This window comes from Pinus tabuliformis, chromosome 8 (genome assembly GCF_031772625.1).
Source record: "Pinus tabuliformis cultivar Carrire ecotype Pingquan chromosome 8, CPIR1, whole genome shotgun sequence".
NCBI lineage: Eukaryota > Viridiplantae > Streptophyta > Pinopsida > Pinales > Pinaceae > Pinus > Pinus tabuliformis.
In genome coordinates, this window is record NC_142294.1 from 796,177,427 (window position 1) to 796,202,581 (window position 25,155).

The window sequence follows — 25,155 nt, forward strand, 5'->3', positions numbered from 1 at the left end:
TGAGTCATGTCAAGTGTAAATCAAGTCTCAAGAGTGAACGTAACAGTCATAGAGTAGGTGAAGAGTCATGAGGGTGGTTGAACGATCACAAAGGGGAATGTCAAGCATCACCCCACCCTTTGCTATAAATAGTCCCTCATAACTAATTGTATAGTATTTTGGTCAGCCAAGCTTCTACTAAGACTATCTTGAAGAAGGCTTGGACAATATTGTAATGTGCGTTGGCTTCTCCACTACATGGAGCTAGTATATCTCTTTGGAGGGGAAGGTGGATGTGGCTATAACATTCCACTGATAGGGCTAGCAGGTTTACATGGTGTATTGTATGATTTTGACTTACACTTCTTTATATAATAAAATCCAACACATTTTCATGCATATGTTGTTATTGTAGTTGGGTTGCTCCAGTTTCCTTAATGATATATGTTGTTTAACTTACCTACTTGTATATGAATTGATTTGTATGCAAGTATATTAATCTTGTTGTTAATGTGTTGCATATGTTGTTAATGTTATCACCGTCCGTGTTGAATGCTCTACGAGACATCAAACAAACCTTTCTATGAACCTTGTTATATCAACTGTCACACTCGTCTCAAACTGATACATGTGTTCTGTTCGTGTTATCTTACCTTGTCTTTTATGACTACCACATCCATGTCGACTACTCTGTCGGAAGCTATACATGTCCTTTGTGTTGTGTGTTCCTATCTGAGTTGGGACCAATCCCTTTCAAACTGGAACTCACCTTCACCTTCTTCTCCCTTTGAAGTGTTGGAACCTCTCATACTCATTCCTTGCTTCACTGCATCAGTCACACCCTTGCAACTGACAGAGTTATCTTACTTGCCTCTGTGCGACATCACAACCAAGGCATTACCTTACGACCCACTGCTGGGACTCTTACACCAAATGATCTAAGGTCTAACTGGGAATTCTTACTGGGGAGATCCCCTTGACATGTTGGTGAGTCCAACAGTGTCAACATTTCTGGTGCTAGAAGGAGGGCCTGATGGAAAGCGGTGTCCTCTCATCCAATTTTGAACCTTTGCATATCTTTCATGGAGTCTTGCATTCTTGTTCCCCCGAGGTGTTTTTCGAATTGTGAAGATGTCTCCATCTCGGGGAAGCTTTTCAATCTCTTGTCCACTCACACATATGATGGTGAAGGTGAAGTGGCATGGCCTGAGCACTTACATAACTTCCTTTCCATTAGTTATGAGGAAGATGTGTTTACTAATGAATAGGGTGGTCTGCTACTTTCATTCACACTTCGTGAATCCCCATTTCATTGGGTGCTTAGCCTACCAGCTGACACCGTTCACTCATGTGAGCACTTCTACGATCTTATTGAAGACACGTTCCATAATTTTGATCCAGACCATCTTGATCGGAAATTGTTACAGCAACGAAGGGCTCCCCATGAATCCATTATTGATTTTCGGTAGCGCTTCCGTGACTTATAGTTTCAAGCTCCGAAGAGCCAGATGAAGTTTGCCTAACTTTGGGACCGGTTCAAGTATTGTCTTAAGAAATCTGCTCGTGCCAAGAGAAAGCTTGATGTCAAGCCTCACTCAGCCTTCTTCGTTGATGGAACCACGAAATCCCATGTGGGAGCAGGCACTATCTCAATGGACTATCTGCCTCCCTCTCATTTAACAGTTCTACCATCACCCAGTGATGCTGAGAATCATGTATGCACGTCTGTTCAACTTTCACACCCTCCCAACATCACTCCACTCAATTTTCACGGAGAGTTGGTTGTGAGTCCTTCAAGTTCCCATATGCATTATTTTCTTTGACTTTGTCTCTGCACTCAGGTGTTCCTCTGGATGATGTTGTCTTTTGTTCATCCATTCCAGACTCTTCACTTGTTGTGAACATGGAACAACCCACTAATGGATTTGGTGTTGCAAAACCAACATGCATTATCATTCATGAAGAGTATGAGTGGGAGCTTGCACATCAAAACTTGGTAAAGGATGACTCCCTTTTATCCGAGCCCCCTCTGTTCCTTCCTAGCCTCTTTGGTGAACCTACCATCCATGATTTTGTATGTGTGTCTTCATCTACGGATGCACCCATTGTTGATCACTCACACGACTCGCTGGATGCTAGTCCATCATTCGAAAATGGAGAGGATAAGTTATTCATTGAGGATCTGATTGATCCTTCATATGTCTTTTTAGGAAATACAGAGGATGAGATTGTTCACTTTTCATTGACCCCTCTATTTGATTCATCTAATCATGAGGATGCCAAAGAATTCACTGATTTTTCTGATCTTGGTGGTTGTGATCCATTTTATTCCAATTTTTTTATCGCAATCATGAATCTATCACAGTTGATTTTCCAAAGCCACCGATTTATGATGATCTACCTGATGATGAAGTTGAGACACCCAAGACTATCAAGGCACTTCAGCCCGAGCTGATGGTTATGTCATTTCCTCACTCTCTTGGGGTCAGTCTCACTTCTGATCATGAAACTTTTCAATCACCCAAGGCTCCTCATCACTCATCCGTATGCATTGAAGATCCATCTCACACATAGATCACACTTCCTCCACTCAAACTACACAATCCCATTGCTCATGCATTGGAGGATTCTTACATTGCAAGCACTCATTCACAATGCAAGTTATATTTGTTTCTTTAGTTTGCTTGTATGTCCCAGTGAAGAGTGTGCTTTTGCTTCAAAGTTACATGTAGTTTGACCTAGCACCATGATAAGTCCACGGACTGTCCGTCATGCACATGCACTCACTTATGTCCTATGGGCACTTTGAAACATGAAGTGTGGCTATCTTCACTGTCATATCATTCTTGTAAGCCAATTTGCACAATTGGGTTACTCATGGACCAAGCCTCCACCCACATGGGTCTACCAATGCACCGGTGGCTACATTGGAAGTATCACTTCACGTGATCAGGCCCATGCACCGTTAGTGTAGGAGTAGGAGTAATGTTTTCTTTCAGTCTTTTGCTTGCATGCTTGTTTGCTTTCATGTTTTGATTTCTTGTTTGTCTACTTTCTTATTTGTTTACTTGCTTCACTTTCAGTTTTTCTTTTGCTCTTGCTTTGCTTTGTTGATTGTTGGTTCATTCGCTTGTTTCATTCATAGGTTAGTTTTTCATGAAACCATGTGTGACTCATGAAACGAGCTAGTTAAAGTAAAAGAGGGTTTGTACAGCTATCACTACTTGGTTATCTGTCATCTTTCCTTTGTATGATGAACCTGTTACTCTTAGTTCCCAGGTATGTGCTGTCACCTTCCCCAGATTTTCTTTGTTTTCACTAACATATTTCTTGCCCTGCATGCTACTTGTTTCCAAATCTTTTAGGAGTTCATATGTCTCAATGGATTCTAAGAGAATAGGATCCCAAGAAACTGATCGTCTTGCAGTTGGAACAGCAGTTGAACAGGTGTCATGTAGCATGTTGATCTACAAAGATACAAAGTTGTATCTAGACAAGGACATAAAACTAAAGTGGTAAGAGATGAATAAAAAATTCGCAAGTACTTTTGGGGAAGACCTTGAAGACCATCAAGCGTACATGAACATAGATAAGTATGGCATGTACCATATGGCATGCAGATACCCCGCGTTCCCATGTGCGAATATGATTCACTGGATCATCTCTCACACTCGCCTTGAGACAATGACCTTGAGTAGTGTTAGTGGGACGAAGCTTGCAACCTTCTGGGCATGAGATTACAATGAGATGTATCAGATGGATGAGCCCATGACTGTCATGGCCCCTTCATTCAACTTGCCCAAAAGAAGAGGCCACTCCAAAGATATTTTAAAGGATTAGGTAAAGGAGCCAGCTCATTTCAAGATGACCCCTAATCGGATATATAAGATAAAGATATTGAGGAAGGCATGCCAATATTTGGTCATATTCGCAAAGTGGCCAAGTAAGCATTGAGACCTTCCATCAGAGTTGGGTGATCATGCTAGGCCAACTGGCTAGAGAAGGAAGACCATCCAACTGGTCCAACATAGTGACTCATTAGCTGAAGGAGCAAGTCACAAAGGCTTGACAGTCACCCAAAGGCATGCATGTAGAGATTTATATGTCCGCCTACATTCTAGATGCAGTTTGTACCCGACATGAGTTACCGGGCTTAAAGTGGGCATGGTCACTAGCGGAGACTATTGTGAGCACATATTTCAAGCTATTCTCCAAGTTTAACTTAAGAGGAGTGATCAAACACCTATCCGATCATCTTATTGCTCCAATGTATAGGTTGATATTTGAACAAGATCCACCCTACATGTCAGAAGAAGTGATGAAGGCATTGTTAGGCATTGCAAATTGGTATGCCTCACCAGATGGCATGTTCATCCAAGTGTTTAGTGCGAAGAAGCCTCTGCACATTCTACCAAAGTTTTCTTTTGATGTGCTTTTCATGCAGGAAGTAGCGTATCATATCTCAGCAAGATTAACAACTAGGCTACAATGGAAGAAGAAGGCACCTTGGCCCACTCTTCCATTGCATATTGGGTTGTACAAGATTTGGAGTGTCAAGCAAGTGAATGTCGAAGCTGAACAAATGAGGAAGTACCCGTTCAACCTCTGAAGCTTCAAACCGTATGATGCACATTGCATTGTCAAGGATCACTTCATGAGAGTTCAGTTCAATTATATCCATGGGGCATTTCATTGGGCTAAGGAAGACTCATGGAGGTATTATTACCATCTTTCCAGACCCAATGAACAGGTTGGTCTCACTGTAGAATGGTTAGCATGACAACATGAAGCAGCACCACAGAGAACACAAAAAGTAGTAGCAGTAGAAACAACAACAGAGGTAGCAGAGCCAAGCATACCTGCGCACGATAAATGGAAGAGAAAGATTGTTGACCGCATGGAGGAGGAACAAAGCTGTAAGTTTCTAGCGAATCTACTTGTAGAATAGGCAGCTATGGCTATTCAACAGAAGAGGCAACAACGCGACAAGTGAATCGTGCAAAGGCAAAGAGACAAGAAGAGAATGGAAGAAGTAGAGAAGGAGTTGCATGAGCCGAGGGAGCAACTCCGAAAAGAACAAGAGCTATGCCAACATAAGAAGGAAGTGTAGCAGCAGCAAATTCAACAAGGGGCGCATCACGTGAAGATAGACAAAGTAGCACCCATACAAGTAGTTGATTCTTCTAAACAATTGGCATCAAGCGAACAAGGTAAACCCTCGCAGGGGCAAGACTTTGCTCATGAGATAGAACAGGATTTTGAACAGTTGGATGCAGACATGGAGCAGAAGGAGTTCGAACAGGATACTGACCTCATGCTTCACCATAGAGAGGTTGAGTCACCTGCTTGCATGCATCTTGATGATGCGAAAGTCTCGAATGACCAAGAATGCACTGAGATCCTTGGTGGTTAGCCAAAAGCAGAGATGTGCGATAACTCCTTTGATGAATCTCAACATAGATCCATGCACCTTGATAGAGTACCAATTCCGGAGGACTGAACATCCCCTACGCAAGTTAAAGAACAAGTGGTCATGACCAATGTGCATAAGGACACAAATATTTTGGCCGTTGCAACTAAAGTGTATGCCAAATCCACTAGCTCCAGTGTTCGCTTCGTCATAGCTGAGAATGAGTGAATGGCGAAGGAACTATAGGTGGCCAACTAGGGAGGAGACTTGGTGACAATGTTTGCCCAAGCTGAATTGAAGAAGGAAATACTGGAGGAAGTGTTGTCCTTGGACACGGTTATGCGAACATTGTACTCCAAGTTCGATATCATGCATCAACTAGTCGTTCATATTCACAGATGGAAACATCCATGTGTGAGAAGAGCTTGCATCTTGAAGAACCTACATGCTACCATTGATAGCATGTGAGCATGGACGATGAAGTATAAAGGCGCCCCACTTCATTTTCCAAAGATGATGAAGGCCAATGCAGTCGAGCTACAAGCACGTATCCGGAGTCAGATCCAGAACTATGAGGAGCTACCACAACTCATCACTGGAATACAGTCTTCCCATGGACGAGTATTCAAGAGCATGGAGGTTGTTGTGCACACATATGCGATTCCATCACTTGGGACTCTCACCCAAGCGAAGACCAAGAAGTAGGTCCAATAGGAGCTTGACTCGTACTTCAACGAGTTGATGCACATCGCCACCAGTCTAGACTTTCCTATCAGTGCAGACATCATGCGCAAGTAGGTTTCTGGTCTAGCCACATTGAGGACAATGATGTGCATGCTTTTAGATGAGTTGGACAGAGGATCCCAAGTAGTTTACCCAGATGCCATGGAGGCAAGGTTCAGGTTCTAGACGAATGTCACAGAGGAACACATGGACACTATCAAAGACTACCAATCTTGGCACCAATATGTTACTATTGATCAACATGACGATGTCGAGCAGTTGCACTTCTATAGTTGTCTAAGTCAGAGTGGTGTATGGTTTGGCTTGTTCAAGCCATTGTTCACATGGGTACATGTCCATTGTAATATTGAGTCATGTCAAGCGTAAGTCAAGTCTCAAGAGTAAATGCAACACTCATAAAGTAGGTGAAGAGTCATGAGGGTAGTTGAATGGTCACAAAGGGGAATGTCAAGGGTCACCCCACCCTTTGCTGTAAATAGTCCCTCATAACTCATTGTATATGATTTTGGTCAGCCAAGCTTCTACTAAGACAATCTTGAAGAAGGCTTGGACAATATTGTAATGCACCTTGGCTTCTCCACTACATAGAGCTAGTAAATCTCTTTGGAGGGGCAGGCGAATGTGGCTATAATGTTCCACTGATGGGGCTAGCAAGTTTACATGGTGTATTGTATGATTGTGACTTACACTTCTTTATATAATAAAAGCCAACATATTTTCATGCATATGTTGTTATTGTAGTTGGACTTCTCTGGTTGCCTTAACGAAATATGTTGTTTAACTTACGTACTTGTATATGAACTGATGTGTATGTAATTATATGAGTCTTGTTGTTAATGTGTTGCATATGTTGCTAATGTTGTCACTGTCCATGTCGACTACTCTACCGGACATCAGAAAAATCTTTCTCTGAACCTTGTTATATCAACCATCACACTCATCTCACACTGATCCATGAGTTTTGTTCATGTTATCTTACCTTGTATGTTATGACTGCCACATCTGTGTCAACTGCTCTGCTGAAAGTTGTGCATGTCCTTTGTGTTGTGTGTTCCTTGCCAAGTTAGAACTGATCCCTTTCAACCTAGAACTCACCTTCGCCTTCTTCTTTGTTTGATGTGTTGGAACCTCTCATACTCATTCCTTGACTCACTACATCAGTCACACCCTTGCTATTGACAGAGTTATCTTAGTTGCCTCTGTGCAACATCGGGGTCAAAGGCATTACCTTACGACCCACTGCTGGGACTCCTACACCAAATAGTCTGAGCTCTAATTGGGACTTCTTACCGAGGAGATCCCCTTGACATGTTGGTGGGTCCAACATCGCCAATACAGGGTTAACAAATATTTTCTATATCTTGTGTGTCTAATACATTAAATGTGTGCGATATTGAGGATTTATTATGTATATAACGTAGGATACCAACAGGAGAGGACCATGGGGGCTTGTTCCTTGCTACAAGCTAATCACAACTCGGCTAACTCATAAACATTCACTACTTTCCTATGGCTATAAGAACACTAGGGAACCATATCCACACTTTTAGGGATTTTGGAGGGAAGCAATCCTCCCTTCAAGGAGGCTACCCCTCAAACACTTTTTGTATAAACAAAGTTCCTTCAGAGCTCAGTAGAGGATTCAAATTCTAGGAAAATGATAGTCATTATTAGAGAAAGGCTCCTACCTATCATTTCAGTTGTCATGTTTCATGTATGAACACTTTTGTGGATTAATGAAAAGCATTTATTTGTTCTCAATCTAATTTTCTTCTAAGGCACACTTGTAAGTTGTAACACTTTTCAAGTTATATTTCTGAGAAAACTATTGTCTTATAGGTTTATAATTGAGCTCCTTACTAAAGTATAGTTATGCACCATGTTCTAGTAAGCACAAAAATAATTTTCTTCACGCAATAGTAGTTATCATTCTAAATTCAACTCATCCTTTCCATTGTTAGTTTAAACATTTTTCTTTTATCAGTTAGACATGCACTTTTATTATAGATGAATGATATTGTTTCATAGGTTAAAGTAGTATTGTTTCCATGTATTTTTATCACTCACAACACCACCTTTTCACTTGCTTCTTTACAAATTTGCAAATTTCCTGTAAGTCAAAATATGCCGAACTGAGCTACAAGAAACCCCTAGTGTTGTTTCTTCCCTACATAACTTGAATCATTGACTATTCCTGAGCTTGATAAGGACCATTTTTGCATTCCACAACCTTAAAACACCTTTTCAACCCTCCAAGCCATTTCTAAACTTTATAAAATTGATCTCTAATGTTTCCTATAACAAAATAGGGCATCCTGTAGCAATACACAGATTGCCTCATAATGCCTCCAAAATTACACGAGAAGCTTTTCCACATAAAACATCTAACAACGACCAATAGACCTTGAAGATGGAGTTTATAAGATTAGATACCCCTTGGCTACTTTTCCTTAAATAGTTGTAGTTTCCATCCTACAATTAGCATTTGTTGCTTTTTCTATGTCTTTGATTTGTTATGCACCATAAAGTAGGATTAATTTTCCTTCAACATTCTTGAAGTATTTACTTTTCCTTCTTGTAAGTAAAATAGGGTTTACTTCATTCATTTCCTTTCTTGCAATAAAATAGATTTACTTTTTTCAAAACATAAGAATTACATTTTTTCATTTACATTCTTGTAATTAGATTAGGGTTTATTTTCTGTCATTTAATTTTATATTATAGAATATGGTCTATTTCAGTTGTTTCCTTTCCTACAAATTATAATAGATCTATTTATTATTCGTTGAATTTTCCAAGCACTTCCTGTAGCATAGTGGTCTCTGTGCATCTTGACCTCTATTCACTGAATCTAATCAATCTAAGTAAAATATATTACCTTTTGTACATATATTACTAATACCTACTAAGTTTGTATGAACCCCTAGTTGATAATTAAATTTGAGACGCTCAGGAGTTTCAACATTATTTTTGTAATAATGAGGGTAATTAGTTGGTAGGACACATGGCATGACATGGAAATTATGTGGCATCTAGTTGGAAAACTAAGTGGACCAATGCAGGTATTCCACATGGCCCAATAAGAGATTTCCACATGGCACCTCGGGAACAGTGTGGAAAGCTTGGAAGTTTAAATTTTTTTGATGGTTTGCATGAATTGGGTTTGAACACACGATGTCAGTGGAGACAAGACAATGCTACATCCATGAGCCATGGGTTTGTTCGTTTTGTAACTGACACAATTCCTTATTTAAATTTTAATTATAGTTAATTTCAAAAAATGTGGGGGGGGGGTAAGGCAATGGGCTTGATCGTGCGACCTTCTCATTGACAGATAAATCCACATAACACATCCATTAGCACTAGCGCCAATGAAAACACTGACCAATGTTGATTAGGCTATCATTATAAAGGGTTTGAAACAACATGAATCTGCACAATATCATAAATTCCAAGCATGCAATTTTTTATAACAAAGGTTGAAAAATCATATATTGTTGTAACATACATGCTACCTTTGATAGCATGCAAGCATGGACAATGAAGTATAAAGGGGCCCTGCTTCATTTTCCAAAGATAATGAAGGCCAATGTGGTAAATCTACAAGCATGAATCTAGAGTCAGATTCGGAACTATGAGGACCTACTGCAACTCATGACTAGCATACAGGCTTCCTCTACATGAGTATCTAAGAGCATGGAGGTTGTTGTGCACACATACACGATTCCATCACTTGGGATTCTCACCCAAGAGAAGACCAAGAAGAAGGTCCAACAAGAGCTAGACTTGTACTTCAACGAGTGGATGCACGTTGCCACCAGTTCAGACTTTCCTATCAGTGCAGACGTCATGTGCAGGTATGTTGCTAGTCCAGCCACATTGAGGACAATGATGCGCATACTTTCAGATGAGTTGGACAGAGGAGCCCAAGCAGTGTACCTGGCTTCCATGGAGGAAAGGTTTAGGTTCTAGACGAATGTCACAGTGGAACACATGGACACTATCAAAGACTACCAATCTTGGCACCAATATGTTATTGTTGATCAGCATGAGGATGTCGAGTAGTTGGACTTCTATAGTTGTCTAAGTCAGACTGGTGTCCAGTTTGGCTTGTTCAAGCCATTGTTCACATGGGTAAATGTGCATTGTAATTTTGAGTCATGTGAAGTGTAAGTCAAGTCTCAAGAGTGAATGTAACAGTCATAAAGTAGGTGAAGAGTCATGAGGGCAGTTGAACGATCATAAAGGGGAATGTCAAGGGTCACCCCACCCTTTGCTATAAATAGTCCCTCATAACTCATTGTATAGGCTTCTAGTCAGCCAAGCTTCTAGTAAGACTATCTTGAATAAGGCTTGGACAATATTGTAATGCGCCTTGGCTTCTCCACTACACAGAGCCAATATATCCCTTTGTAGGGGCAAGCAGATATGGCTATAACATTCCACTAATGGGGCTAGCAGGTTTACATGGTGTATTGTATGATTGTGACTTACACTTCTTTATATAATAAAAGCCAACACATTTTCATGCATATGTTGTTATTGTAGTTGGACTGCTCCGGTTACCTTAATAATATATGTTGTTTAACTTACCTACTTGTATATGAACTGATTTGTATGAAATTATATGAATCTTGTTGTTAATGTGTTGCATATGTTGTTAATGTTATCACCGTCCGTGTTGACTACTCTTCCAGACATCAAATAGACGTTTCTATGAACCTTGTTATATCAACCGTCACACTCATCTTAGACTGATTCATGAGTTCTTTTCGTGTTATCTTACCTTGTATTTTGTGACTACCACATCCATGTCAACTGCTCTGCCAGAAGTTGTGCATGTACTTTGTGTTGTGTGTTCCTAGCCGAGTTGGGACTGATCCCTTTCAACCTGGAAGTCACCTTCACCTTCTTCTCCCTTTGAAATGTTGGAACCTCTCATACTCATTCCTTGCTTCACTGCATCAGTCACACCTTTGCCACTGACAGAGTTATCTTACTTGCCTCTGTGCGACATCATGGTCAAGGCAGTACCTTATGACCCACTGCTAGGAATCCTACACCAAATGGTCTAAGGTCTAATTGGGACTTCTTACTGGGGAGACCCCCTTGACATGTTGGTGAGTCCAGCACCATCAACATTTCTGGCGCTAGAAGGAGGGCCTGATGACAAGCAGTGTCCTCTTATCCAATTTTGAACCTTTGCATATATTTCATGGAGTCTTGCATTCTTGTTCACCCGAGGTGTTTTTCAAATCGTCAAGATGTCTCCATCTCAGGGAAGCTTTTCAATCTCTTTTCCACTCACATGTATGATGGTGAAGGCGAAGTGGCATCACCTGAGCACTTACATAACTTCCTTTCCATGAGTTATGAGGAAGATGAGTTTACTAATGAACAGGCCAGTCTGCTGCTTGCATTCACACTTCGCAAATCCCCATATTGTTGGGTGCTCAGCCTACTGGCTGACACCGTTCACTCATGTGAGCACTTCTGTGATCTTATTGAAGACACGTTCCATAATTTTGATCCAAACCATCTTGACCAGAAAATGTTACAACAACGGAGGGCTCCCCATGAATCCGTTATTGATTTTTGGCAGCGCTTCTATGACTTACAGTTTCAAGCTTCGAAGATCCAAATGAAGTTCGCCTATCTTCAGGAGCAGTTCAAGTATTGTCCTAAGAAATATGCTTGTCCCAAGAGAAAGCTTGATGTCAAGCCTCACTCAACCTTCTTCATTGAAGGAACTACACAATCCCATGTGGGAGCAGGCACTGTCTCAACGGACTGTCCACCTCCCTCTCAACATTCACACCCTCCCAACATCACTCCACTCAATTTTTGTGGAGTGTTGGTTGTGAGTCCTTCGAGTTTCCATATGAATTCTTTTCTTCGACCTTTGTCTTCAGACTCAGGTGTTCCTTCAGATGAGTTGTCTTTTGTTCATCCATTCTATACTCTTCGCTTATTGCGAATGCAGAACAAACCACTAACGGAGTTGGTGTTGCACAACCAACATGCGCTATCATTCATGAAGAGTATGAGCGGGAACTTGAACATCAACACTCGGTGGAGGATGACTCCCTTCTATCTGAGCCCCCTCCGTTCCTTCCTAGCTGCTTTGGTGAACCTACCATCCATGATTTTGTATGTGTGTCTTCATCTATGGATGCACCCATTGTTGATCACTTGCATGACTCATCGGATGCTAATCTGTCATTCGACAACAGAGAGGATAAGTAATTCGTTGAAGATCCACTTGATCCTTCATATATCTTTTCTGGAAATACAGAGGATGAGTTTGTTCGCTTCTCATCTACCCCTCTGTTCGATTCATCTGATCATGAGAATGCCAAAGAATTCATTGGTTTTTCTGATCGTGGCGATCGTGATCCATTTTCTTCCATTTTTTATTGCGATCATGAATATATCGCAGTTGATATTTCGAAGCCACCAGTTTATGATGATCTATCTGATGATGAAGTTGAGACACCCAAGACTATCGAGGCACTTTAGCCCAAGATGATGGTTATGTAAGGTCCTCACTCTCTTGGGGTTAGTCTCACTTCTGATCATGAAACTGTTCAATCACCCAAGGCTCCTCATCACTCGTTTGTATGCATTGAAGATCTCTCTCACACACAGATCACACTTCCTCCACTAAAACTTCACGATTCCATTGCTCATGCATTGGAGTAGTCTTACATTGCAAGCACTCATTTGCGATGCAAGTTATATTTGTTTCTTCAGTTTGCTTGCATGTCTCAGTCAAGAGTGTGCTTTTGCTTCGAAGTTGCATGTAGTTTCACTCAGCACCATGATAAGTCCACGGACTATCTGTCATGCACATGCACTCACTTATGTCCCGTGGGCACTTTGAAACACGAAGTGTGGCTTTCTTAGCTGTTGTATCTTTCTTATAAGCTGGTCCGAACAATTTGGTTACTCACAGACCAAGCCTCCACCCACATCGGTCTACCAATGTGACGGTGGTTGCACTGGAAGTATCACTTCACGTGATTAGGCCCATGCACCATTAGTGTAGGAGTAGGAGTAGTGTTTTCTTTCAGTCATTTGCTTGCATGCTCGTTTGCTTTCATGTTTTAATTGCTTGTTTGTCTACTTTCTTGTTTGTTTACTTTCTTCACTTTCAATTTTTCTTCTGCTCTTGCTTTGATTTGTTGATTTTTGGTTTGTTCACTTGTTTCGTTCATAGGTTAGTTTTTCATGAAACCATGTGTGACTCATGAAATGAGCTGGGTAAAGTACAAGAGGGTTTGTACATCTGTCGCTACTTGGTTGTCTATCATCTTGCCTCTGTATGATGAACCTATTACTCTTAGTCCATGATACGTCGAAGGAAAATACGTACTCTTCGAAGTGAACCTTGGTGTAAGCATAATGATTGTGCGCTAACTTGGGTCACCTTCGCTAGTCAATTGTTTTTGGGTTAACCCTTGTCAGCTCAATCAAGTAGAGTAAGGTGAGGGGGAAAACCTTAATAGGCATGTCAAAGATATAAAAAAAATACATCTCTACTAGAACAACCTCCTCTTCTCTCAATAAGTTAGGATCCCTCTTCTGCCTCTGAAATGAATAAGTGCTATGCACAGTGAAAATGAAAAATAAAAAAAATGAAAAGTCAAAAAGTTCAAAATGAAAATGAATAAGGTGAAAGAAGAGAAAGGCTTCCTGTGTAGGGAGGTGATGCAAGTAACTCTGCCAAGGTACTGACTAGGCTCATTGACAGTGAAGCCATGCTTGTGTTCCTATGTGACTCCACCGAGGTACTATCCAGGCTTGTTGGCAGTGGAGAAACACTAGAGATGAGACTAAGACTCTAACGACTATACTACTTGTGCACCTATATACCCCTCAACGCCAATCGAAACAACTGTATTGCCTTGGCTTGGAATGTGTGTCAATCGACCAAGATTCTAGCAGATGCGACATCTTACATCAAGCTAGTGTGAAGCCAAGATGAGCTAAGAACTGAACAATAATTCCGAAGGTGTTAGACTCGTTTTTCACAAACAAGGTTTATGCAGAGAGCTGGAGTTCTACCAGTGTGTCACCAAGTGTTGTAGCGGCTACAACCACCCTCAAAATTTTTTCCTTAGCCTATTATGAAGCCTCCCTACCAACCTTACACAACACTTTGTCTTGCTTCGTCAAGTACTCAAGCTTCAGTGCTTTCCTCGCAGAAAGGATGTCTGTCGATCACAATTGATCCATTTTCCTCACAGAATTCTCATCTGGACTTAGTCCAGCTGCAGGCTAAGCAACTTCCTAGTGAAATTTGTGCATTTCTGGAGGGCAACCATCCATCCCTCCAGGAATTGTGCAATTCCCTCTGACAGCCTCCTAGGCTTCAGGATTGCACAATCCTGCTAGCCAACCCTCCCAACAAGATTTGCACAATTTTTCTCATCAACAGGCTGTTCAGCCTAGGATTTGCACAAATCTGGGAAGCATCAGCTGCTTGGCCTAGAAATCGTGCAATCCCCTTGGGCAGTCAGCCCATCTTAGAGTTAGGAATGCGCATTTTTCCCAAGCAGGTGAGCACTGACATGCATAGGCAGTTTGGTTGACCAATTCCACCCAGAACCAAGGAAACTTGACTTGCATGCATGCATGACTTGATCTTCCTAGAATAGCAAGAGACAACATGCAAAATCATCCCATGATTTAGAGAGCTATTTTTAGGAGCCGGGGGTTACATGAAAATTTGTTTTAGAAATTTCCCTCCAAGTGTCACTTTTTCCTAGATTTGTGGCATGCGCGTCTTGAGACCAAACTTATTTATTCGATGCATCATAGCTCATTCATTCACATCAATATTGGAGCTTTGACATCCCACAATACATCCAAGACTCTTCGACACATCTGTCTTAGATATTCACGAGTAAGTGGCCTCAACTTGTCTTTTTCAGCATTTCTGTCACTTTTTGTGTATTCACTTGTGTGAGTGTTGTTTTCTTGATTTCTTTGAACTCCTACTGTCATTTACATATATTGTAGCATTTCCCAGCTCTGTTTCAATTTTCATTTCTATCTCATTGTTGTTGCATGCATGAAACTGTTTTTCATGGACGTTCACCCAACTGGCAAACGACCTCACCCACATGCATGTTGATCTGTTTGCTCAATCTTCCATTCATGTTTTGCATGAACTGTTTATCACTTATGCTATCACATAGTATCATCATGCATTTCATCGACATTTTTACTTTTAGTTGCAAGTCGGCAAGTCGGGACAACCTTGGCTCAATCTCTACCTTCACCAAGGTTGCTTTGCTCAATCTGGAGAAGGAAGGCTCACCTTCCTCTCCAGATTTTTTCATTCTGGCCCAACACTGGCCTCCTAGACTGAATTGCGTATTTCTGGAGGTCAGTGGTTGCTTGGCCCAAAAATTTTGCGTAAAACTATCCCTGGGCCAAGAGTCTTTCCGAGCTAGAATCGCACATTGTGCAATCCCAGCAGCCAACTGCTCAACTTGATTGCACATTTTGCAGACCCAGTAGCCAGTTCAACCTCCCAATCAGTTTAGACTACCTTTTGTGTAGTTCTGGCAGCCTGTCACTCAGCCTCCTAGTGAAATTTGCGCAATCTTTCTCATCAGTTCCCCAGGTATGTGCTGTGACCTTCCCCAGATTTTCTTTGTTTTGACTGACATATTTCTTGCCATGCATGCTGCTTGTTTCCAGATCTTTTAGGTGTTCATCTATCTCAATGGATTCCAAGAGAACAAGATCCTAGGACACTAATAGTGTTGCAGTTGGAACAATAGTTGAATAGGTGTCCTCTAGCATGCCAATCTACGAAGATACGAAGCTATATCTAGACAAGGACATCGGTAAGAGGTGAATGAAACATTCATAGGTACTTTTGGGGAAGACCTTGAAGACCATCAGGTGTACGTGAAAATTCATAAGTACGGCCTGTACCATATGGCATGAAAATACCCCGCATTCCCATGTGCAGATATGATTCACTGGATCATCTCTCACACTGGCCCCAAGACGATGACCTTGAGTAGTGTCAGTGGGACGAAGCTTGCAACCTTCTAGGCATGAGATTACAATGAGATGTATCAGATGGATGAGCCCATGACTATCATGACCCCTTCGTTCAACTTTCCCAATAGAAGAGGCCACTCCAGAGATATTCTGAAGGATTGGGTAAAGGAGCCAGCTCGTTTCAAGATGACCCCTAATCAGATCTTTAAGACGAAGATATTGAGGAAGGCATACCAATACTTGGTCATATTCGCATGTCGACTGAGTGGCCAAGCAAGCATAGAGACCTTTCCTCACAGTTGGGTGATTGCGCTAGACCAACTGGTTAGAGAAGGAATACCATGCAACTGGTCCAGCATAGTGACTCATCAGCTGAAGGAGCAAGTCACGAAGGCTTGACAGTTGGCCGAAAGCATGCATGCAGAGATTTATATGTCCACCTACATTCTAGATGCAGTTTGTTCCTGACATGAGTTCCCAGGCCTAGAGTGGGCATGGTCACTGGCAAAGACTTTTGTGAGAACATATTTCAAGCTATTCTCTGAGTTTAACATTAGAGGAGTGATCAAACGCCTGTCTGACCATCTTGTCGCCCCAATGTATAGGTTGATATTCGAATAGGATCCATTGTACATGTCAGAAGAAGTGATGAAGGCATTGTTAGACATTGCATATTGGTATGCCTCACCACATGGCACGTTCATCCAAGTGTGGAGAAGCCTCCACATGTTTTGCCAAAGTCTTCTTTGGACGTGCTTGTCATGCAGGAAGTAGCATATCATATCTCAGTAGGATTAACAACTAGGCTGCAGTGGAAGAAGAAGGCACCTTGGACCACTCTTCCATTGTGGATTGGGTTTTACAATATCTGAAGTGTCAAGAAAGCAGATGTAGAAGCTGAAAAAATGAGGAAGTACCCATTCGACCTCTGAAGCTTCAACCCATATGATGCAAATTGCATTGTGAAGGATCACTTCATGAGAGTTCACTTCAATTAGATCCATGGGGAATTCTTTGGCTTGAGGAAGACTAATGGAGGTATTGTTACCATCATTCTAGACCCAATAAACAACTTAGTTTCACTGTAGAATGGTTAGCACGACAGCATGAAGCAGCACCACAGAGAACACCAGAAGTAGTAGCAGTAGAAGCAACAATAGAGGTAGCAGAGCCCAGAATACCTGTGCATGACAAAGGGAAGAGAAATATTGTTGACCGCATGGAGGAGGAAAAAAGCTAAAACTTTCTAGCAGATCCACTTGTAGGATAAGTTGCTATGGCTATTCAACAGAAGAGGGAGCGATGTGACAAGCGAATCACGCGAAGGTAGAGGGATTAGAAGAGAATGGAAGAAATAGAGAAGGAGTTGCATGAGTTGAGGGATAAAATTTGAAAAGAACAAGAGATATGCCAACATGAGAAGGAAGCGTAGTAGCAACAAATTCAGTAGGGGGCACATCACGTGTAGACAGATGAAGCAGCGCCCATACAAGTAGTTGATTCTTCTAAACAGCTGACATCAGGCGAACATGTTAAACCCTCGTAGGGGCAAGACTTTGCTCTTGAGATAGAACAGGATTCTGAACAGTTGGATGCAGACATGGAGTAGCAAGAGTTGGGACAGGATACCGACCTCATGCCTCACCACAGAGAGGTCGGCTCGCCCGCTTCCATGCATCTAGATGATGAGAAAGTCTCGAATGACCAAGGATGCACTGAGATCCTTGGTGGTCAACTAAAAGCAAAGATGTGTGATAGCTCCTTTGATGAATCTCAACATAGAGTTGTGCACCTTGATAGAGTACCATCTCTGAAGGACTGAAATCCCCTATGCAAGTTGAAGAACAAGTGGTCATGACTGATGTGCACAAGGACCCAACTGCTTTGGCTGATGCAACTAGAGTGTATACCGAAGCCACTATCTCCAATGTTCACTTCGTCATAGCTCAGAATGAGTGAATGGCGAAGGAACTACAGGTGGAAAACTAGGGAGGAGACTTGGTGACAATGTCCGCCCAAGCTAAATTGAAGAAGGCAATACTGGAGGAAGTGTTGTCCTTGGACACGGTTATGCGAGCATTATACTCCAAGTTCAGTATCGTGCATCAACCAGTCGTTCATCTTCATGGATGGCAACATCCATGTGTGAGAAGAGCTCGCATCTTTAATAAAATACATGCTACCATTGATAGCATGTGAGCATGGATGATGAAGTATAAAGGAGCCCCACTTCATTTTCCAAAGATTATTAAGGCCAATGCGGTCAAGCTATAAGCACGTATCCGGAGTCAGATCTAGAACTATGAGGACCTACCACAACTCATCGCTGGAATATAGTCTTCCCATGCAAGAGTATTCAAGAGCATAGAGATTGTTGTGTAAACATATGTGATTCCATCACTTGGGACTCTCACCCAACCGAAGACGAAGAAGCAGGTCCAACAGGAGCTTGGCTCGTACTTTGACGAGTTGATGCATGTCGCCACCAATCCAGACTTTCCTATTAGTGCAGACATCATGCACAAGTATGTTTTTGGTCCAGCCACATTGAGGACAATGATGCGCATGATTTCACATGAGTTAGAAAGAGGATCCCAGGCAGTGTACCCAGATGCCATGGAGGTAAGGTTCAGGTTCCAAACGGATGTCATAGTGGAACACACGGACACTATCAAAGACTACCAATCTTGGCACCAATATGATACTGTTGATCAGCATGAGGATGTCAAGCAATTGGACTTCTATAGTTGTCTATGTCAGAGTGGTGTCTGGTTTGGCTTGTTCAAGCCATTGTTCACATGGGTACATGTGCATTGTAATGTTGAGTCATGTCAAGTGTAAGTCAAATCTCAAGAGTAAATGTAACAGTCATAGAGTAGGTGAAGAGTCATGAGGGTTGTTGAACTGTCAAAAAGGGGAATGTCAAGGGTAACCCCACCCTTTGCTATAAATAGTCCCTCAGAACTCATTTTATAGGCTTTTGGTCAACCAAGCTTCTACTAAGACTATCTTGAAGAAGGCTTGGACAATGTTGTAACATGCCTTGGCTTCTCCACTACACAGAGCTAGTATATCTCTTTAGAGGGGCAGGAAGATGTGGTTGTAATGTTCCAGTAATGGGGCTAGTAGGTTTACATGGTGTATTGTATGATTGTGACTTACACTTGTTTATATAATAAAGGCCAACACATTTTCATGCATATGTTGTTATTGTAGTTGGACTTCTCTGGTTTCCTTAATGATATATTTTGTTTAACTTACGTACTTGTATATGAACTGATGTGTATGAAATTATATGAATCTTGTTGTTAATGTTGTCACCGTCCATGTCGATTGCTATGCCGGACATCAGACAAACCTTTCTCTGAACCTTGTTATATCAACCATCGCACTCGTCTTAGACTGATCGGTGAGTGTTGTTCGTGTTATCTTACCTTGTATGTTGTGACTGTCACATCTGTGTCGACTGCTCTGCCGAATGTTGTGCATGTCCTTTGTGTTGTGTGTTCCTAGCCGAGTTGGAACTCATCCCTTTCAACCTGGAACTAACCTTCACCTTCTTCTATGTTTGAATTGTTGGAACCTCTCATACTCATTCCTTGACTCACTGCATCAGTCACACCCTTGCTATTGATAGAGTTATCTTAGTTGCCTTTATGCAACATCACGGTCAAGGCATTACCTTATGACCCACTATTGGGACTCCTACACCAAAAGGTCTAAGGTCTAATTGGGACTTCTTACCAAGGAGATCCCCTTGACATGTTGGCAGGTCCAGCCCCGTCAATAGAGGGTTAACATATATTTTCTATATCTTATGCGTCTAATACATTAAATGTGTGGGATATTGAGGATTTACTATGTATATCACGTAGGATATTGACAGGAGAGGACCATGGGGGCTTGTTCCTTGCTACAAGCTAATCACAACTTGGCCGACTCATAGACATTCACTACTTTCCTATGGCTATAAGAACACTAGGGAACCATATCCAAAATTTTAGGGATTTTGGAGAGAAGCAATCCTCCCTTCAAGGAGGCTACCCCTCAAACACTTTTGGAATAAATAAAGTTCCTTCGCAACTCAGTAGAGGTTTCGAATTCTAGGAAAATGATAGTCATTATCAGAGAAAGGCTCCTACCTATCATTTCAATTGCCATGTTTCATGTATGAACACTTTTGTAGATTAATGAAAAGAATTTATTTGTTCTCAGCCTAATTTTCTTCTAAGGGACCCAAGTCTCCTTGGGTTCGGGCCCAACCCAAGTGCTCAATCCCTTTCATGTACATTTCCTTTCCATGCATTCAGTGTAGGTTGTGATAATTTGCAAGTTATATTTATGAGAAAAGTATTGTCTTATAGGTTTATAAGTGAGCTCCTTACTAAAGTCTAGTTATGTACCATGTTCTAATAAGCACAAAAATAATTTTCTACATGCAATAGTAGTTATCATTCTGAATTCAACTCATCCTTGCCATTGTTAATTTACTTTCTACAATTACTAGTTTTCTTGTTGTTTAAACATTTTTCTTTTATCAGTCAGACATGCACTTTTATTACAGATGAATGATATTGTTTCATAGGTTAAATTAGTATTGTTTCCATGTATTTGTATCACTCACATCACAACACTTGCTACTTTAAATCTTTGCAAATTTCCTATAAGTCAAAATCTATCAAATTGAGCTACAAGAAACCCCGAGTCTTGTTTCTTCCCTACATAATTTGAATCATTGAGTGTTCCTGAGCTTGATAAAGACCATTTTTGCATTCCACAACCTTAAAACACCTTTTCAACCCTCCAAACCATTTCTAAACTTCATTAAATTGATCTCTGATGTTTCTTCTAACAAAATAGGGAATCCTGTAGTGATACACAGATTGCCTTAGAATTCCCCCAAAATTACACGAGAAGCTTTTCCACATACAACATCTAACAATGACCAATAGACCTTGAAGATGGAGTTTATAAGATTAGATACCCCTTAGCTACTTTTCCTTAAATAGTTGTAGTTTCCATCCTACAATTAGCGTTTGCTGCTTTTTCTATGTCTTTGATTTGTTATGCACCATAAAGTAGGATTAATTTTCCTTCAACATTCTTGAAGTATTTACTTTTCCTTCTTGCAAGTAAAATAGGGTTTACTTCATTTATTTCCTTTCTTGCAATAAAATAGACTTACTTTTTGCAAGAGTTACATTTTTTCATTTACATTCTTGTAATTAGATTAGGGTTTATTTTCTATCATTTAATTTTATATTATAGAATAAGGTCTATTTTAGTTGTTTCCTTTCCTACAAATTATAATAGATCTATTTATTGTTCGTTGAATTTTCCAAGCACTTCATGTAGCATAGTGGTCTCTATGCATCTTGACCTCTATTCACTTAATCTAATCAATCTAAGTAAAATATATTACCTTTTGTACATATATTACTAATACATATTAAGTTTGTATGAACCCCTGGTTGATAATTAAATTTGAGATGCTCAGGAGTTTCAACATTATTTTTGTAATAATGAGGGTAATCAGTTGGTAGGACATGTGGCATGACATGTAAATTATGTGGCATCTAGTTGGAAAACTAAGTGGACCAATGGGAGTGTGCCACATGGCCCAATGAGAGATTTCCACATGGCACCTCGGGAACGATGTAGAAAGTTTGGAAGTTTAAATTTTTTTGATTGTTTGCATCAATTGTTTTTGAACTCACCATGTTAGTGGAGACAAGACAATGCTCCATCCACAAGCCATGGGTTTGTTTGTTTTGTAACTGACACAATTCCTTATTTAAATTTTAGTTATAGTTAATTTCGAAAGTGGGAGGGGGAAGGCAATGGGCTTGATCCTGTGACCTTCTCGTTGACCGATAAATCCACGTAACACATCCATCAACACCAGTGCTAACTAAAACACTGGCCAATGTTGATTGGGCTATCATTATAAAGGGTTTGAAACAACATGAATATGCACCATATCATAACTTCCGAGAATATAATTTTTTATAACAAAGGCTGAAAGACATATATTGTTGTAACATATACGTTATAACTGCAAAACCTTATATGGGATTACACTGACAACCTGTGGGCTCTACCCTAAGTCTGTCAATCCTCAACTATTTATATATGTAAAAAGTTTTTCCAATGCATGACAAGTTTTGTGGTTGCAAATATTATAGTTCCGAGAGTCTTTCAAGCCTCATTTTTCTCTATGTATTTTCTAAATAAGTGGAGTTTTTGGAGCTTGATTTTGCAACAACTAAAAGGAGGTTTTTGGTGGAATTTTGGAGGAAAATTCCTGGTAACAGAGAGCTTGTTTGTAGTAGGATTTTGGAGGCATTCTTTTAATTGTAATTGCAATTTTGGGAGATTAATAAATAGCCCACTCCCTTAGAAGCAGTACCTAGAGACGTAGTCCAAGATGGACAAACTTTGTTATCAATTTGTTTTATTCCTATTTTATTCTTTTCTTGATCTTCTATATTTCTTTAAGTTTCTACTTCTTTATCTCCTTTTCACTTGAATTTGATTTATTAATTGCAAACTTTAATCCAGTTTAGTATAATCATACACACTTGAACATTTTTAGTGGCCAAGTCACTTTAAAATACCCTAGATCAAAAAAGACAAAAAATATTAGTTGAGGACATTTTTAGCTATAATAGAATAAAATAAGAGGTCGGGGAAATGGATATCAGTGTGTGGAATGTAGGAGCTGAATCAAATGGCCGCGATATAAGTAGCTCAGAGAACAAAGACTTGGAGGAGACTATGTGAAGCTTCAAGGCAAAGGTTCTCAATTTTAAAGATGATATTGATAGACTGGTGAAAGAGATACAATAAATCAATGCCCAAATTTTGTAGAGTTTGAACATAATTCAATAGGAGTTGGACCATCAGTATGAGTCTAGACAATCTCAGGAACATGAGACCAGGTTTGGTGAAGGGGGTGCCACAAGTTCGAGGAAATATAAGAGTGTTGATCAAAAACATTTTATGTAGAAAGAAGGTTGCATAAGAGGGCTTAAACTACATCAAAGTTAGGTAGCCATCCTTTATACTTGATTTTTATTTATTAATTGCACACTTTAAGCTAGTTTAGTTTAATGATACACACATGAACATTTTTACAAGCCAAGTCACTTAAATAGATCCTAGATCAAAGAAGACAATTTTTTTTTATGAAAGTTGAAGGAGTTGAGGACATTTTTGGCTATAATAGACTAAAAGAAGAGGTAAGGGAAATGGACATTAGTGTGGGGAATGTAGGAGCTAAATTGAATGGCCATGATGTAAGTAGGCCAGAGAACAAATACTTGGAGGAGACTATGTGAAGCCTCCAAACAAAGGTTCTCAATTTTAAAGTTGATATTGATAGATTGGTGAAGGAGCTACAAAAAATCAATCCATAAATTTTGTAGAGTTTGAACATAATTCAATAGGAGTTGGACCATCATCCTAAGTCTAGAAAAGCTCAGAAATATGAGACTAGGTTTGGTGAAGAGGGTGCCATAATTTTGAGGAAAGGTAAGAGTGCTAACCAACAACATTTTATGCAGAAAGAAGGCTGCATAAGAGGGATTAAACTACATTAAAGTTAGGTAGCAACCCCAGTGTGTCACTAGTGAGAAGGTCTAGGAAGAGGAATTATGATAGTGACATTTTATAGGGAGAGTTGTGGAAGATTAAACATCCCACTTTTAATGGAGAACATAAATATATAATTACCCTTCAAATTTGGAAGGCCAAATTTCTATTTACCATTTGAAATGTAAGGCCAACCTATGACAGGAAAAACTTAAGGAAGTGAAGTATTCGGATGAGAGAAGACTAGCATGGAGCATATTAAAATAATATTTTTAGAAGAAATATTTATCTAAGCACTACTATGAAAGGAATATGCAAGAATGTTTTGAGCTTAAATTAGGTAACTTGATTATGGAAGAATATGGTTGGAAATTCACGGAGTTACTAAGATACGTGGGATTTATTAAGGATGAGAAAGTAAAAATTCATAGGTATGTTAGTGGTCTATGTTTATTTTATGGATATAGACTTAAATTTGATGAAACAAAAAGCATGGAAGCGGGCACGAGAAATGATGAGTAGTTATACAAGAAGAGAAAGAACAAATCAGTAATTTTGAAAACATGGGGTAGTAAGAAGAATGGTTTCATGGAAAAAAGAAGAAGTGGTTTAAACATTCACCATTCAAGAACGGGTCACAGTTGAAAAAACAATCATCCCTAGTTTCCAATGAACCTATGGAAATGCCTTTCTGAACAAGAAACCCCAATTCCATCGCTTCAAATGTTGGGGCTATTAGGGAGACCATATATTTAAATACTACCATTATAAGGTTGGGAGTTAGAGGAGGATGAATAACATAAAAGTAGCTGATATAGTGGAGGATGTGGGAAGAGCCATGCCCAAAATCTATGCTATGTTGGATAACAAGTAATTTGAGCACCGGGCACACATGATTGAAATTGAAGGTAAATGAACATATTGCTATTTGAATTGAATCGAGAGCTAGTAATAGTTATATTGATCTAAAATTGGTAGATAAATTTAACTTCAAGAGAACCAAGCACCAGAATGCATGGTTGGTTCACTGAGCTACAAGAGTAAATAGAAAAGTTCCAAAACTGGTGAATGAATACCTAATTGAGATGAATGGATTGAGTAATAAGGATGAATTGAATACAATTTCCTTGGGATCTTACAATTTTCTGATTGACATGGATTGGATGGAGAAGCACCATGCAATTATAGATTTCTATAGAAAATATTTAACTTGTATTGATGATGAAGGACAATATAGGTAGGTCCCAAGATCAATATCTATCAGAGAGATATCAACTCTGCAGTTAAGGATTTTTTTTAGACAAATATGCTAGATATTGGAAGCTCATATGGAGTAACCCAATAGAGATCAACAATATAATTTAGAGGATTATCCTATATAGAGAGAGTATGCTGATGTATCTGCT